This window comes from Eubalaena glacialis, chromosome 11, assembly GCF_028564815.1.
Source record: "Eubalaena glacialis isolate mEubGla1 chromosome 11, mEubGla1.1.hap2.+ XY, whole genome shotgun sequence".
Classification (NCBI taxonomy): domain Eukaryota; kingdom Metazoa; phylum Chordata; class Mammalia; order Artiodactyla; family Balaenidae; genus Eubalaena; species Eubalaena glacialis.
In genome coordinates, this window is record NC_083726.1 from 33,362,037 (window position 1) to 33,379,968 (window position 17,932).

Here is a 17,932-nt window from a genome sequence, read left to right on the forward strand (position 1 = left end):
TTTCCTGTACTATACAGTAGGTCCTTGTTGTTTATCTATTTTATATATAGTAGTGTGTATATGTTATTCCCAAACTCCTAATTTACTCCCCTCTCCCCGTATCCCTTTTGGTAACCATAAGTTTTTTTTCTGTGTCTGTGAGTCCATTTCTGTTTTATAAATAAGTTCATTTATATCATTTTTTTAGATTCCACAGATAAGTGATATCATATGATATTTGTCTTTCTCTATCTGACTTACTTTACTTAATATGATAATCTCCAGGTCCATCTATGTTGCTGCAAATGGCATCATTTCATTTTTTATGACTGAGTAATATTCCATTGTGTTTATATACCACATCTTCTTTATTCATTCATTGTTGATGGACACATAGGTTGCTTTCATGTCCTGGCTATTGTAAATAGTGCTCCTATGAACACTGGGGTGCATGTATTTTTTCAAATTAGGGTTTTCTCTGGATATATGCCCAGGAGTGGAATTGATGGATCATATAGTAACTCTATTTTTAGTTTTTTAGGGAACCTTCATACTGTTCTCCATAGTGGCTGCACGAATTTGCATTCCCAACAGTGTAGTACAGTGGTCCCCAACCCCTGGGCCTTGGACAAGTACCGGTCTGTGGCCTGTTAGGAACCAGGCCGCACAGCAGGAGGTGAGCGGCGGGAGAGTGAGCAAAGCTTCATCTGTATTTACAGCTGCTCCCCATCGCCCGCATTACCATCTGAGCTCCACCTCCTGTCAGATCAGTGGCAGCATTAGATTCTCATAGGAGCGCAAACCCTACTGTGAACTGCACATGTGAGGGATCTAGGGTGCATGCTCCTTATGAGAATCTAATGCCTGATGATCTGAGGTGGAGCTGAGATTGTGATGCTAGCACTGGGGAGTGGCTGCAAATACAGATTATCATTAGCAGAGAGGTTTGCTGCACAGAGACCATAATAAATCAATTGCTTGCAGACTCATATCAAAACCCTATCAGTAAATGGCAAGTGACAACTAAGCTGCAGGCTTAATTGTGGTGTCAGGCTTCATAGTGGCAAGTGAGTTGATGTACTTCAATAGTACAGCTGCAACTGTTGGCAGGCTTTAAGTCAGAATCTGACACCTATTTTGGTCTGCGTGTGGCCCACCCATTATTTTATTTACCACTTCCGTCAGCGCCTCTTTCCCACACTTTGCACTTGTCTCAGTCACAGTTCTGGTAAGCCCAAAGGCTAACCCTAGCCTAAATGAGTAAAAACCAAATGTCACTGGAGAGCTTCTTTGAAAAGGGGGAAAGACCCAATGATGAGACAGCAGAAGACTCTAAGACTGCCAACAAAAAGAAAGCTGCATTTAAAAGAAAATACCAAGAGTCCTACTTAAATTGCGGGTTCATTGCAACAGGTGATGCACATTCTCCAAGCCCGCTTTGTATAATACGTGGCGACCGGCTATTCAGCAAAGCCATGAAACCTTCAAAACTGCTTTGCCACATGGAGACCAAGCATCCTGCATTAAAAGACAAACCTTTGGAGTTCTTCAAAAGAAAAATACATGAATATGAAGAACAGAAGCAATTATTGAAGGCCACCACTTCATCAAATGTGTCTGCACTGAGAGCATCATTCTTAGTGGCTAACTGCATTGCTAAAGCTAAGAAGCCCTTTACTATTGGTGAAGAGTTGATCCTGCCTGCTCCTAAGGACATTTGTCATTAATTTTTAGGGGAGGCTGCAGTTTAAAAGGTAGCACGTGTTCCTCTTACGGCTAGCACCATAACTAGACAAATTGATGAAATAGCAGAGGATATTGAGGCGCAATTGTTAGACAGAATTAATGAGTCACCGTGGTATGCAATCCAGGTTGACAAGTCTACTGATGTTGACAACAAGGAAACAATGCTTGTTTTTCTGCAATATATTTTTCAGGAGGATGTGCATGAGGATATGTTATGTGCACTTTTGTTGCCAACCAACACCAGAGCTGCAGAACTATTCAAGTCTTTGAATGATTACATATCAGGAAAGCTGAATTAGTCATTTTGTGTCAGAATATGTATGGATGGAGCAGCTGCCATGACTGAACGGCTTTCTGGTTTCACTACTTGAGTCAAAGAGGTCACTTCTGAATGTGAGTCTACACATTGTGTGATCCATAGAGAAATGCTGGCTAGCCGAAAAATGTCACCTGAACTTAACAACATTTTGAAGGATGTGATTAAAATTATCAACCACATTAAAGTACATGCCCTTAACTCACGTCTGTTAGCACAAATCTGTGAGGAGATGGACACGGAGCACACACGTCTTCTCTTACACAGAAGTGAGATGGCTTTCTATAGGTAGATCACTGGCCAGAGTTTTTGAGTTACAAGAGCTGCTCCAGAGATTTCTTTTAGAAAAACAGGCACCACTGGCAGCACATTTCAGTGACACAAAATGGGTCACAAAAGTTGCATACTGGGGAGGAGCTTCAAGATGGCGGAAGAGTAAGACGCGGAGATCACCTTCCTCCCCACAAATACATCAGAAATACATCTACATGTGGAACAACTCCTACAGAACACCTACTGAACGCTGGCAGAAGACCTCAGACCTCCCAAAAAGCAAGAAACTCCCCACATACCTGGGTAGGGCAAAAGAAAAAAGAAAAACAGAGACAAAAGAATAGGGATGGGACCTGCACCAGTGGGAGGGAGCCGTGAAGGAGGAGAGGTTTCCACACACTAGGAAGCCCCTTCGCGGGCGGAGACTGTGGGTGGCAGAGGGGGGAAGCTTCAGAGCCACGGAGGAGAGCGCAGCAACAGGGGTGTGGAGGGCAAAGTGGAGAGATTCCCGCACAGAGGATCGGTGCCGACCAGCACTCACCAGCCCCAGAGGCTTGTCTGCTCACCCGCCGGGGCGGGCGGGGGCTGGGAGCTGAGGCTTGGGCTTCGGAGGTCAGACCCCAGGGAGAGGACTGGGGGTTGGCTGTGTGAACACAGCCTGAAGGGGTTAGTGCACCACAACTAGCCGGGAGGGAGTCCGGGAAAAAGTCTGGACCTGCCGAAGAGGCGAGAGACTTTTTCTTGCCTCTTTGTTTCCTGGTGCGCGAGGAGAGAGGATTAAGAGCGCCACTTAAAGGAGCTCCAGAGATGGGCGCGAGCCGCGGCTATCAGCGCGGACCCCAGAGACGGGCATGAGATGCTAAGGCTGCTGCTGCCGCCACCAAAAAGCCTGTGTGCGAGCACAGGTCACTCTCCACACCGCCCCTCCCGGGAGCCTGGGCAGCCTGCCACTGCCAGGGTCCCGTGATCCAGGGACAGCTTCCCGGGACAATGCACGGCGCGCCTCAGGCTGGTGCAACGTCAGGCTGGCCTCTTCTGCCGCAGGCTTGCCCCGCATCCGTACCCCTCCCTCCCCACAGCCTGAGTGAGCCAGAGCCCCCGAATCAGCTGCTCCTTTAACCCCATCCTGTCTGAGCAAAGAACAAACGCCCTCAGGAGACCTACACGCAGGGGCCAGTCCAGATCCAAAGCTAGACCCTGGGAGCTGTGTGAACAAAGAAGAGAAAGGGAAATTTCTCCCAGCAGCCTCAGGAGCAGTGGATTAAATCTCCACAATCAACTTCATGCACCTGCATCTGTGGAATACCTGAATAGACAATGAATCATCCCAAATTGAGGAGGTGGACTTTGGGAGCAACCATATATATATATTTTTCCCTTTTCCTCTTTTTGTGAGTGTGTATGTGTATGCTTCTGTGTGTGATTTTGTCTGTATAGCTTTGCTTTTACCATTTGTCCTAGGGTTCTGTCTGTCTGGTTTTTTTTTTGTTTGTTTTTTACTTAAAAATTTTTTTTTCTTAATAATTATTTTTCATTTTAATAACTATGTTATTTTATTTTACTTTATTTTATTTTATCTTCTTCTTTCTTTCTTTCTTTCTTTTCTCCCTTTTATTCTGAGCCGTGTGGAGGACAGGCTCTTGGTGCTCCAGCCAGGCATCAGGGCTGTGCCACTGAGGTGGGAGAGCCAAGTTCAGGACACTGGTCCACAGGCGACCTCCAAGCTCCACATAATATCAAATGGCAAATCTCTCCCAGAGATCTCCATCTCAACGCCAAAACCCAGCTCCACTCAATGACCAGCAAGCTACAGTGCAGGACACCCTATGCCAAACAACTAGCAAGACAGGAACACAACCCCATCCATTAGCACAGAGGCTGCCTAAAATCATGATAAGGCCACAAACACCCCAAAACACACCACCAGACGTGGACGAGCCCACCAGAAAGACAAGATCCAGCCTCATCTACCAGAACACAGGCACTAGTCCCCTCCACCAGGAAACCTACACAACCCACTGAACCAAACTTAGCCACTGGGGACAGACAACCAAAACAATGAAAACTACGAACCTGCACCCTGCAAAAAGGAGACACCAAACACAGTAAGTTAAGCAAAATGAGAAGACAGAGAAACACACAGCAGATGAAGGAGTAAGGTAAAAACCCACCAGAACAAACAACTGAAGAGGAAATAGGCAGTCTACCTGAAAAAGAATTCAGAATAATGATAGTAAAGATGATCCAAAATCTTGGAAATAGAATGGAGAAAATACAAGAAACGTTTAACAAGGACCTAGAAGAACTAAAGAGCAAACAAACAGTGATGAAAAACACAATAAATGAAATTAAAAATTCTCTAGCAGGGATCAACAGCAGAATAACTGAGGCAGAAGAACGGATAAGTGACCTGGAAGATAAAATAGTGGAAATAACTACTGCAGAGCAGAATAAAGAAAAAAGAATGAAAAGAATTGAGGACAGTCTCAGAGACCTCTGGGACAACATTAAACGCACCAACATTCGAATTATAGGGGTCCCAGAAAAAGAAGAGAAAAAGAAAGGGACTGAGAAAATATTTGAAGAGATTATAGTTGAAAACTTCCCTAATATGGGAAAGGAAATAGTTAATCAAGTTCAGGAAGCACAGAGAGTCCCATACAGGATAAATCCAAGGAGAAACACGCCAAGACACATATTAATCAAACTATCAAAAATTAAATATAATGAACAAATATTAAAAGCAGCAAGGGAAAAAAAACAAATAACATATAAGGGAATCCCCATAAAGTTAACAACTGATCTTTCAGCAGAAACTCTGGAAGCCAGAAGGGAGTGGCAGGACATATTTAAAGTGATGAAGGAGAAAAACCTACAACCAAGATTACTCTACCCAGCAAGGATCTCATTCAGATTTGACGGAGATATTAAAAACTTTGCAGACAAGCAAAAGCTAAGAGAACTCAGCACCACCAAACGAGCTTTACAACAAATGCTAAAGGAACTTCTCTAGGCAGGAAACACAAGAGAAGGAAAAGACCTGCAATAATAAACCCGAAACAATTAAGAAAATGGGAATAGGAACATACATATCGATAATTACCTTAAATGTAAATGGATTAAATGCTCCAACCAAAAGACATAGACTGACTGAATGGACACAAAAACAAGACCCATATATATGCTGTCTACAAGAGACCCACTTCAGACCTAGGGACACATATAGACTGAAAGTGAGGGGATAGAAAAAGATATTCCATGCAAGTGGAAATCAAAAGAAAGCTGGAGTAGCCATTCTCATATCAGACAAAATAGACTTTAAAACAAAGACTATTACAAGAGACAAAGATGGACACTACATAATGATCAAGGGATCAATCCAAGAAGAAGATATAACAATTGTAAATATTTATGCACCCAACATAGGAGGACCTCAATACATAAGGCAAATACTAACAGCCATAAAAGGGGAAATCGACAGTAACACAATCATAGTAGGTGACTTTAACACTCCACTTTCACCAGTGGACAGATCATCCAAAATGAAAATAAATAAGGAAACACAAGCTTTAAATGATACATTAAAGAGGATGGACTTAATTCATATTTATAGAATATTCCATCCAAAAAGAACAGAATACATATTCTTCTCAAGTGCTCATGGAACGTTGTCCAGGATAGATCATATCTTGGGCCACAAATCAAGCCTTGGTAAATTTAAGAAAATTGAAATCATATCAAGTATCTTTTCTGATTACAACGCTATGAGACTAGACATCAAATACAGGAAAAATCTGTAAGAAATACACACACGGAGGCGAAACAACACACTACTTAATAACCAGGAGATCACTGAAGAAATCAAAGAGGTAATCAAAAAATACCTAGAAACAAATGACAATGAAAACACAATGACTCAAAACCTATGGGATGCAGCAAAAGCAGTTCTAAGAGGGAAGTTTATAGCTATACAAGCCTACCTTAAGAAACAAGAAACATCTCAAATAACCAACCTAACCTTACACCTAAAGCAATTAGAGAAAGAAGAACAAAAAAAACCCAAAGTTAGCAGAAGGAAAGAAATCATAAAGATCAGATCAGAAATAAATGAAAAAGAAATGAAGGAAACGATAGCAAAGATCAATAAAACTAAAAGCTGGTTCTTTGAGAAGATAAACAAAATTGATAAACCATTAGCCAGACTCATCAAGAAAAAAAGGGAGAAGACTCAAATCAATAGAATTAGAAATGAAAAAGGAGAAATAACAACTGACACTGCAGAAATACAAACGATCATGAGAGATTACTCCAAGCAACCCTATGCCAACAAAATGGACAACCTGGAAGAAATGGACAAATTCTTAGAAATGCACAACCTTCTGAGACTGAACCAGGAAGAAATAGAAAATATGAACAGACCAATCACAAGCACTGAAATTGAAACTGTGATTAAAAATCTTCTAACAAACAAAAACCCAGGACCAGATGGCTTCACAGGCGAATTCTATCAAACATTTAGAGAAGACCTAACACTTATCCTTCTCAAACTCTTCCAAAATATTGCAGAGGGAGGAACACTCCCAAACTCATTCTATGAGGCCACCATCACTCTGATACCAAAACCAGACAAAGATGTCACAAAGAAAGAAAACTACAGGCCAATATCACTGATGAACATAGATGCAAAAATCCTCAACAAAATACTAGCAAACAGAATCCAACAGCACATTAAAAGGATCATACACTATGATCAAGTGGGGTTTATCCGAGAAATGCAAGGAATCTTCAATATACGCAAATCACTCAACTAATATGGTGATACACCATATTAACAAATTGAAGGAGAAAAACCATATGATCATCTCAATAGATGCAGAGAAACTTTTGACAAAATTCAACACCCATTTATGATAAAAACCCTCCAGAAAGTAGGCATAGAGGGAACTTTCCTCAACATAATAAAGGCCATATATGACAAACCCACAGCCAACATCGTTCTCAATGGTGAAAAACTGAAACCATTTCCACTAAGATCAGGAACAAGACAAGGTTCCCCACCCTCACCACTATTATTCAACATAGTTTTGGAAGTTTTAGCCACAGCAATCAGAGAAGAAAAAAGAAATAAAAGGAATCCAAATCGGAAAAGAAGAAGTAAAGCTGTCACTGTTTGCAGATGACATGCTACTATATATAGAGAATCCTAAAGATGCTACCAGAAAACTACTAGAGCTAATCAATGAATATGGTAAAGTAGCAGGATACAAAATTAATGCACAGAAATCTCTTGCATTCCTATACACTAATGATGAAAAATCTGAAAGTGAAATTAAGAAAACACTCCCATTTACCATTGCAACAAAAAGAATAAAATATCTAGGAATAAACCTACCTAAGGAGACAAAAGACCTGTATGCAGAAAATTATGACACTGATGAAAGAAATTAAACATGATACAAACAGATGGAGAGATATACCATGGTCTTGGATTGGAAGAATCAACACTGTGAAAATGACTATACTACTTAAAGCAATCTACAGATTCAATGTAATCCCTATCAAACTACCACTGTCATTTTCCCCAGAACTAGAACAAAAAATTTCACAATTTGTATGGAAACACAAAAGACCCCGAATAGCCAAAGCAATCTTGAGAAAGAAAAACGGAGCTGGAAGAATCAGGCTCCCTGACTTCAGACTATACTGCAAAGCTACAGTAATCAAGACAGTATGCTACTGGCACAAAAACAGAAATATAGATCAATGGAACAGGATAGAAAGCCCAGAGATAAACCCACTCATATATGGTCACCTTATCTTTGATTAAGAAGGCAAGAATATACAATGGAGAAAAGGCAGCCTCTTCAATAAGTGGTGCTGGGAAAACTGGACAGCTACATGTAAAAGAATGAAATTAGAACACTCCCTAACACCATACACAAAAATAAACTCATAGTGGATTAAAGATCTAAATGTAAGGCCAGACACTATAAAACTCTTAGAGGAAAACAGGCAGACACTCTATGAGTTAAATCACAGCAAGATCCTTTTTGACCCACCTCCTAGAGAAATGGAAATAAAAACAATAAAGAAATGGGACCTAATGAAACTTAAAAGCTTTTGCACAGCAATGGAGACCATAAACACGATGAAAAGACAACCCTGAGAATGGGAGAAAATATGTGCAAATGAAGCAACTGACAAAGGATTAATCTCCAAAACATAAAAGCAACTCATGCAGCTCAATATCAAAAAAACAAACAACCCAAACCAAAAATGGGCAGAAGACCTAAATAGACATTTCTCCAAAGAAGATATACAGTTTGCCAACAAACAAATGAAAGAATGCTCAACATCATTAATCATTAGAGAAATTCAAATCAAATCTGCAATGAGATATCATCTCACACCGGTCAGAATTGCCATCAACAAAAAATCTACAAGCAATAAATGCTGGAGAGGGTATGGAGTAAAGGGAACCCTCTTGCACTGTTGGTGGGATTGTAAATTGATTCAGCCACTATGGAGAACAGTATGGAGGTTCCTTAAAAAACTAAAAATTGAACTACCATATCACCCAGCAATCCCACTACTGGGCATAAACCCTGAGAAAACCATAATTCAAAAAGAATCATGTATCAAAATGTTCGTTGCAGCTCTATTTACAATAGCCAGGACATGGAAGCAACCTAAGTGTCCATCAACAGATGAATGGATAAAGAAGATATGGCACATATATACAATGGAATATTACTCAGCCATATAAAGAAACGAAACTGAGTTATTTGTAGTGAGGTGGATGGACCTAGAGACTGTCATACAGAGTGAAGTAAGTCAGAAAGAGAAAAACAAATACTGTATGCTAACATATATATGTAATTTAAAAAAAGAAAAATATAAATTAAAGGTCAGAAGAACCTAGGGGCAAGTCGGGAATAAAGATGCAGACCTACTACAGAATGGACTTGAGGATATGGGGAGGGGGAAGGGTAAGCTGGGACAAAGTGAGAGAGTGGCATGGACATATATACACTACCAAACGTAAAATAGATAGCTAGTGGGAAGCAGCCACATAGCACAGGGAGATCAGCTCGGTGCTTTGTGACCACCTAGAGGGGTGGGAAAAGGAGGGTGGAGGGAGGGAGATGCAAGAAGGAAGAGATATGGGGACATATGTATATGTATAACTGATTCACTTTGTTATAAAGCAGAAACTAACACACCATTGTAAAGCAATTTTACTCTAATAAAGATGTTAAAAAAAAAAAACAAAACTTGCTTACTTTTGTGACATATTCAACCTGATCAACAAACTCAATCTGTCACTTCAGGGGAGAATGACAACTGTGTTCAAGTTGGCAGATAAAGTGGCTGCATTCAAATCCAAATTGGAGTTATGGCGGCGATGAGTGAACATTGGGATTTTTGACATGTTTCAAACATTAGCAGAGATTTTGAAAGAGACTGAGCCAGGTCCTTCTTTCTCCCAGCTAGTGCATTATCACCTATCTCAACTTTCAAAAGAGGTTGAGCATTACTTCCCAACCACAAAAGACCCCCAAACTGGGAAGGAATGGATCCGTGACCCATTTGTAAATAAGCCAGGTGAATTGACTTTGTCCGTCCTAGAAGAGGATCAACTGCTTGAGATCGCAAATGACGGTGACTTTAAAAGTATGTTTGAGACAACTTGAAATCTCCATATATTCTGGATTAAAGTCAAGGCAGAATATCCTGAGATTGCCACAAAAGCACTGAAAAGCCTACTTCCATTTGCAACATCCTATCTTTGTGAAGCAAGGTTTTTTGCAGTGACAGCACCAAAACGAGATTACAGAGTAGACTGGACATAAGAAACACACTTCAGGTGTCACTGTCTCCCATCATCCCCAGATGGGACCATGTAGTTGCAGGAAAAACAAGCTCAGGGCTCCCACTGATTCTGCATTGTGGTGAGTTGTATAATTATTTCATTATATATTACAATGTAAAAATAATAGAAATAAAGTACACAATAAATGTAATGCGCTTGAATCATCCGAAACCATCCCCCACCCCTGCCGGTCTGTGGAAAAATTGTCTTCCACAAAACTGGTTCCTGTTGCCAAAAAGTTGGGGACCGCTGGTGTAGTAGGGTTCCTTTTTCTCCACACCCTCTCCAGTATTTATTATTTGTAGACTTTCTGATGATGGGCATTCTGACTGGTGTAAGGTGACGCCTCACTGTAGTTTTGATTTGCATTTCTCTAATAATTAGCAATATTGAACAACTTTTCATGTGACTGTTGGCTATCTGTATGTCTTCTTTGGAGAAATGTCTATTTAGGTCTTCTGGCTATTTTTTGATTGGGTTGTTTGTTTTTTGGATATTAAGCTCTATGAGCTGTTTGTGTATTTTGGAAATTAATCCCTTGACTGTAGCATTTTTTGCAAATATTTTCTCCCAGTCCATAGGTTGTCTTTTTGTTTTGTTTATGGTTTCCTTTGCCATGCAAAAGCTTTTAAGTTTAATTAGGTCCCATTTTTTAATTTTTGTTTTTATTTCCATTATGCTAGGAGACAGATCCAAAAAAATAGTGCTGCGATTTATGTCAAAGAGTATTCTGACTATGTTTTCCACTAGGATTTTTATAGTATCTCAGTTTACATTTTGGTCTTTAATCAATTTTGAGTTTATTTTTGTATATGGTGTTAGAGAATGTTCTAATTTTATTCTTTTACATGTAGCTGTATAGCTGACCCAAGCCTACTTATTGAAGAGACTGTCTTTATCCATTGTGCATTCTTGCTTTCTTTGTCATAGATTAATTAACAATTAATTTATGGGTTTATTTTTGGGCTTTCTATCCTGTTCCATTGATCTATATGTCTGTTTTTGTGCCAGTGCCATATTTTTTATTGCTATAGCTTTGTAGTATAGTTTAAAGTTTGGGAGCATGATTCTTCCAGCTCTCTTCTTCTTTCTCAAGATTGTTTTGGGTATTCAGGGTATTTTGTGTTTCCATACAAATTAAAAAATTTTTTGTTGTAGTTCAGTGAAAAATTGAAAAATCCATTGGTTATTTGATAGGAATTGCATTGACTCTGTAGATTGCCTTGGGTAGTATGGTCATTTCAACAATATTGATTCTTCCAATCCGAGAACATGGTATACCTTTCCATCTGTTTGTGTTGTCTTCAGTTTCTTTCATCAGTGTCTTATAGTTTTCAGAGTACAGGTATTTTGCCTCCTTAGGTAGGTTTATTCCTAGGTATTTTATTCTTTTTGATGTGATGGTAAATGGGATTGTTTCCTTAGTTTCTCTTTCTGATATTTTGTTGTTAGTGTATAGAAATGCAACAGATTTCTGTATATTAATTTTGTATCCTGGATCTTTACCTAATTCATTGATGAGCTCTAGTTGTTTTCTGGTAGCATCTTTAGGATTTTCTATGTATAGCTTCATGTCATATGCAAACAGAGACAATTTTCCTTCTTCTTTTTCAATTTGTATTCCTTTTATTTCTTTTTCTTCTCTGATTGCTGTGGCTAGGACTTCCAAAACTGTGTTGAAAGAAAGTGGCAAGAGTGGGCATCCTTGTTTTGTTCCTGATCTTAGAGAAAATGGTTTTTCACCATTGAGTGTGATGTTAACAGTGGGTTTGTCTATAAGGCCTTTATTATGTTGAGGTAGGTTCCCTCTTTGAAGAGTTTTTAGTATAAATTGATGTTGAATTTTATCAAAAGCTTTTTCTGCATCTATTGAGATGATCATATGGTTTTTATTCTTCAATTTGTTAATGTTGTGTCACATTGATTGATTTGCAGATATTGAAAAATCCTTGTATCCCTGGGATAAATCCCACTTGAACATGGTGTTTGATCCTTTTAATGTATTGTTGCATTCAGTTTACTAGTATTTCGTTAAGGATTTTTGCATCTATGGTCATCAGTGATATTGGCCTGTAATTTTCTTTTTTGTGTGGTATCTTTGAATGGTTTTGGTATCAGGGTGAAGGTGGCTTCATACAATGAATAAGGAAGTATTTCTTCCTCTGCATTTTTTTTGGAATAATTTCAGAAAGATAGGTGTTAACTCTTCTCTAAATGTTTTACCTGTGAAGGCCTCAGGTCCTGGTACTTTGTTTTTTGGGAGTTTTAAAATTACTGATTCAATTTCAGTACTGGTAATTGGTCTGTTCATATTTTTTATTTCTTCCTGCTTCAGTCTTGAGAGATTGTGCCTTTCTATGAGTTTGTCACTTTCTTCTAGGTTGTCCATTTTATTGGTGTATAGTTGCTCATAGTAGTCTCTTATGATCCTTTGTACTTCTGTGTGTTTGTTGTAACGTTTTCTTTTTCATTTCTGATTTTATTGATTTGGGCCCTCTCCCTTTTTTTCATGATAAGTCTGGCTAAAGGTTTATCTATTTTGTTTATCTTTTCCAAGAACAAACTTCTTTTAGTTTCATTGATCTTTTCTATTTTTTTTTTAAGTCTCTACTTCATTTATCTCTGCTCTGATCTTTATGATTTCTTTCCTTCTATTAACCTTGGGTTTTGTTGGCTCTTCTTTTTCTACTTGCTTTAGGTGTAAAGTTAGGTGATTTTTTTTGAGATTTTTCTTGTTTCTTGAGGTAAGCTTGTATTACTATAAACTTCCCTCTTAGAACTGCTTTTGCTGCATCTTACAGGTTTTGGGTCATCGTGTTTTTATTTTCTTTTGTCTCTAGGTATTTTTTGATTGCCTCTTTGATTTTTTCAGTGATCCATTGGTTGTTTAGGACCATATTGATTAACCTCTCTGTGTTTGTGTTTTTTGCAGTTTTTTCTTGTAATTAATTTCTAGCCTCATGGCACTGTGGTTTGGAAAGATGCTTGACATGATTTCAATTTTCTTAAAATTACCAAGGCTCGTTTTGCAGCCTACCATGTGATCTATCCTGGAGAATGTCCCATGTGCACTTGAAAAAGATGTGCATTCTGATGTTTTCAGATGCAACACTCTATATGTATATCAATTAAGTTCATTTGGTCTAATGTGTTATTTAAGGCCTGTGTTTCCTAGTTGATTTTCTGTCACGGCGATCTGTCCACTGATCTAAGTGGGGTGTTAAAGTTCCCTGCTATTATTGTGTTATTATTGATTTCTCCTTTTATGTCTGTTAACATTTGCCTTATATATTGAGGTGCTCCCATGTTGGGTGCATATATATTTATAATTGCTATATCTTCTTGGATTGATCCCTTGATCATTATGTAGTGTCCTTCTCTGTCTCTTGTGACAATCTCTATTTTAAAGTCTAATTTTGTCTGATATAAGTATTGCTACTCCAGCTCTCTTTCAATTTCCATTTGCATGGAATACATTTTTCCACCCCCTCACTTTTAGTCTGTACATGTCTCTACATCCAAAGTGAGTCTCTTGTAGGCAGTATATATACATGTTCTGATTTTGTATCCATTCATCCAGTCTATGCCTTTTGGGTGGAGCATTTAGTCCACTTATATTTAAGGAAATTATTGATATGTATGTTCTTATCATTTTATTAATTGTTTTGGATTTGTTTTTGTAGGTCTTTTACCCCTTTCTTCTTTTGTTCTCTTCTCTTGTGATTTAATGACTATCTTTAGTGTTGTGTTTGGATTCCTTTTCTTTTTTCTGTGTATATCTATCATAGATTTTCATTTTGCAGTGACCATGGGGTTTTTGTATAGAAGTATATATACACTTAAGTTGCTGATCTCTTAATTTCATATACATTTTAGATACCCTGCATTTGTACTCTCCTCCCCTCCTGATTACTGTTTTGATATATGTTTTACATCTAATTGTTTTGTGTATCCCTTAACTGCTTATTGTGGATACAAATGATCTTACTACTTTTGTCTTTCACCCTTCCTACTAGCTTTTGTGTGGATTATTTCCTACCTTTATTGTATGCTTGCTTTTAGCAGTGAGCTTTTCCATTTTGTAATTTTCTTGTTTCTAGTTGTGGCCTTTTCTTTTCTCCCTGGAAAAGTTCCTTTAGCATTTGCTGCAAAACTGACTTGGTGGTGCTGAATTCCTTTAGCTTTTGCTTGTCTGTAAAGCTTTTGGTTTCCCAATATCTGAATGAGATGCTTGCTGGGTACAGTATTCCTGGTTGTAGGTTTTTCTCTTTCATCATTTACATATATTGTGCCACTCCCTTCTGGCCTGCAGAGTTTCTGCTGAAAAATGAGCTGACAGCCTTATGAGAGTTCCCTTGTATGTTATTTGTTGCTTTTCCCTTAATATTCTCTCTTCATCTTTAATTTTTGTCATTTTGATTACAGTGTGTCTCAATGTGTTCATCTGTGTGTTAATCCAGTATGGGACTCTCTGTGCTTCCTGGACTTGAGTGACTGTTTCCTTTCCAAGTTTAGGGCAGTTTTCAGCTATTATCTCTTCAAATATTTTCTCAGGCCCTTTGTCTCTCTCTTCTCCTTCTGGGACCCTTATCTGTGAATATTAACACGCTTGATTTTTTTTCCCCAGAGGTCTCTTAAACTTTCCTCATTTCTTTTCATTCTTTTTTCTTTTTTTCTGTTCATCATCAGTGATTTCCACTATTCTGTCTTCAAGTTCACTGATCCATTCCTCTACCTTATTTAGGCTACTATTTATTCATTCTAGTGTATTTTTCAGTTTAGGTATTTTAGTCTTCAATTCTGTTTAGTTGTTCTTTATATTTTCTAATTCTTTGTTAAAAATTTCTAATTTCTCACTCTGTGCATACATTCTCCTCCTGAATTCTTTGATCATCTTTACGATCATTGCTCTGAACTCTTTCTCAGGTAGATTGCCTATCTCTGTGTCAGTTAATTCTTTTTCTGGAGTTTTATTTTGTTCCGTCATCTGAAATGTATTCCTCTGTCACCTCACTGTGTCTAAATTGCTATTTGTATTTTTATGTATGTAGTAGGTTAGTTACATTTCTTGACCTTGGAGAAGTGGCCCTCTATAGAATACATCCCATGCATCCCAGGAGTTCACTCCCTTCTCATCACCCAAGGGCCAGGTGCCAGCTGGTCCTAGGGTAGTGTCTGGCATGTGTTTGCGGATTTGGCCTGCAGGCTGTAGGACCGTAGTTTTCTTGCTTTTGGTATCTTCCCCCTGATGGGTGAGACTGGTCTAGAGGCTTGTGCAGATTTCCTGGTGGGTGGGGCTGGTGCCTACCGAATGGTGGTTGGAACTGTGTCTTGGCTCTCTAATATGCAGGGCCATGTGTTGGGGCATGTAAAGAGGAGGCTGTGGGCTCAGGAAGTCTTTAGACAGCCTGTCTGCTAATGGGTGGGAATGTTTCCCTACCCAGTTAGTTGTTTGACCTGAAGTATCCCAGCGCTTGAGGCTACAGGCTGTTGGGTGGGCCAGGTCTTGATGCTAATGACGCAAGCAAGATGTCAGCCTCCAGGAAAGTTCCTGTAGATGAATATTCCCTGATATGTCTTCCACCAGTGTCTATGTCCCCAGAATGAGCTACAGCCACTCCCTGCCTCCCCAGGAGATCCTCCAAGACAAGTAGGTAGGTCTGGCACAGGCTCCTATGAAATTACTGCTTTTGTCCTTGGTCCTGCTGAGTGTGAGATTTTGTGTGCGCCCTTTGAGAGTGAAGTTTCTATTTCCCCCAGTCCTCTGGAGCTCCTGCAGCCAAGTCCCACTGGCCTTCAAAGCCAAATGCTCTGGGGGCTCATCTTCCTGTCACCGGACCCCCAGGCTGGGGATGTCTGACCTGAGGCTCAGAACTCTCACTCCTGTAGGAGAACCTCTGTAATATAATTATTCTCCAGTTTGTGGGTCGCTCACCCAGGGGGTATGAGATCTGATTATTTCACAAGTCTGCCCCTCCTACCGGTCTTGTGTTTCTTTCTTTATGTCTTTAGTTGTGGAAGATCTTTTCTGATAGTTTTCAGGCTTTTTTAACAATGGTTGCTCTGCAGATTGTTGTGATTTTGGTGTGCTTGTGAGCGGAGGTAAGCTTAGGGTCCTTTTCTGCCATCTTGGCTGCTCTCCTGTCTGTCTTTAATAAGACATTTTCTTAGAGTTTCTTAGTCTATCCCAGTGGACAAAATATAGAAAATTTGCAGTAAAATGGAAAGGGCTTATAATTAGCCTGTGGAATTATTATCAATTGAGACATTGCATAAGTTTCTTATCACTGATTCTATCCTATTCAATAAGTTTATTAAGAACGATGTTAAAGAGAAGTAATAGCTTATTAAATTTTCTTAACACTGATAAGAAATAATAGACATATTAGGAAGAGGAATAAAAAATTTTAAAGTTTCTTCATTGAATATAAATATATATGTGTGTGTGCATACACACACACACACATATCTACTTGAATATGTTTGTCTTGCACTCTCTTTTTAATTCTGCACAGTGGGGCTAGTTCTTCCAGTGCCTCAGGTAAAACCTTGAGCAAGTGTTATAAATTTTGTCATCTTTCTCTTAGAGAATATGTCTATAGTCCCTCACTTTATTAATTAAAATGCCCAATCTTGGATCAAAATTAGAATTCCAAACTTGATTCAAAGCTAAGGCTTTTGCAGTCCCTGGTTTCAGCCTGCGCCAGGTAAGAAGCCAGGAGTTGAATAAGGAGAGTGTAATCACTTCTTTCTTTCCTTAGTTAGGCTCTTCCTCTGCTCCCATTGAGCACCTTCCTAACTTCTGTTTGTGGTCCTTTCAGGTTGGAAATTCTGAAAGGAAAGAGAAGAAGGAGAGAAAAAAGAAGAATCCTTCTGACTTGGTAAGTACACTCAGAGTGATCCTGCATTGTCCTGCACTGTTTGCCATTGACTCATTCTCCCATGAGTATCTACCATATATAGGTCAGAAGACTCCCATGCCCCCAGCAAAGGGAATCTCTCATCTGCTGTTCACTAAGCAAGGACCAAGAGTTTCTATTTTGTTTGTTACTCCTTCTGTTATTTCTTGTATCCTGGTGATACCTTCATTTTCTTTCTACTAAGGTTTTATGCCTCCCCATGAAATCCCCTTTGACAGGACTTGACAAACATAGCTTTTCTTTTATGTGAATGGCTCACATCAGGTACATGAGAAGCATTTATAATCCCTATTGGGAGAACATTTTCAAGTTTATGCCACCCCCCCAAAAAATAGTCACTGCTCTTTTGTTCCATGATAAAAACAGCTAACACACCTATCTTTTACTCAGACCTCCCCGATAGGAATAAAACACTAGTTTACTACGTCAGTACAGGGGGCACATATAAAGCTCTCCAAGAATCCAATTAAACCCTCTGTCCCTAGGATAGATCCTCTGATCCTCCTCTCAGTATCAACTTTTGATTCTTCAGTAACCTTGATGCTGCCAAGTGGGAGTCATCCTTGACTTCTCCTTTCTCAATTTTTATGACCATATGGTTATAATATCCTATTAGTTTTTCCTTATACATTTTTCTAGATTTGGGCCACTGTTGCTCATTTTCACAGCTCTCCAAATCATCCAAACCATTATCTCCTACTAAGATCTCCTAGCACCAAACTCAAAACCTTGCCAGTTGCTCTCTATCCCCTTTTCCTGCTTTATTTTTCTCTATAACTTATTACCCATCTATTTTTCTCTTGCCACTAAGATGTAAGCCCCATG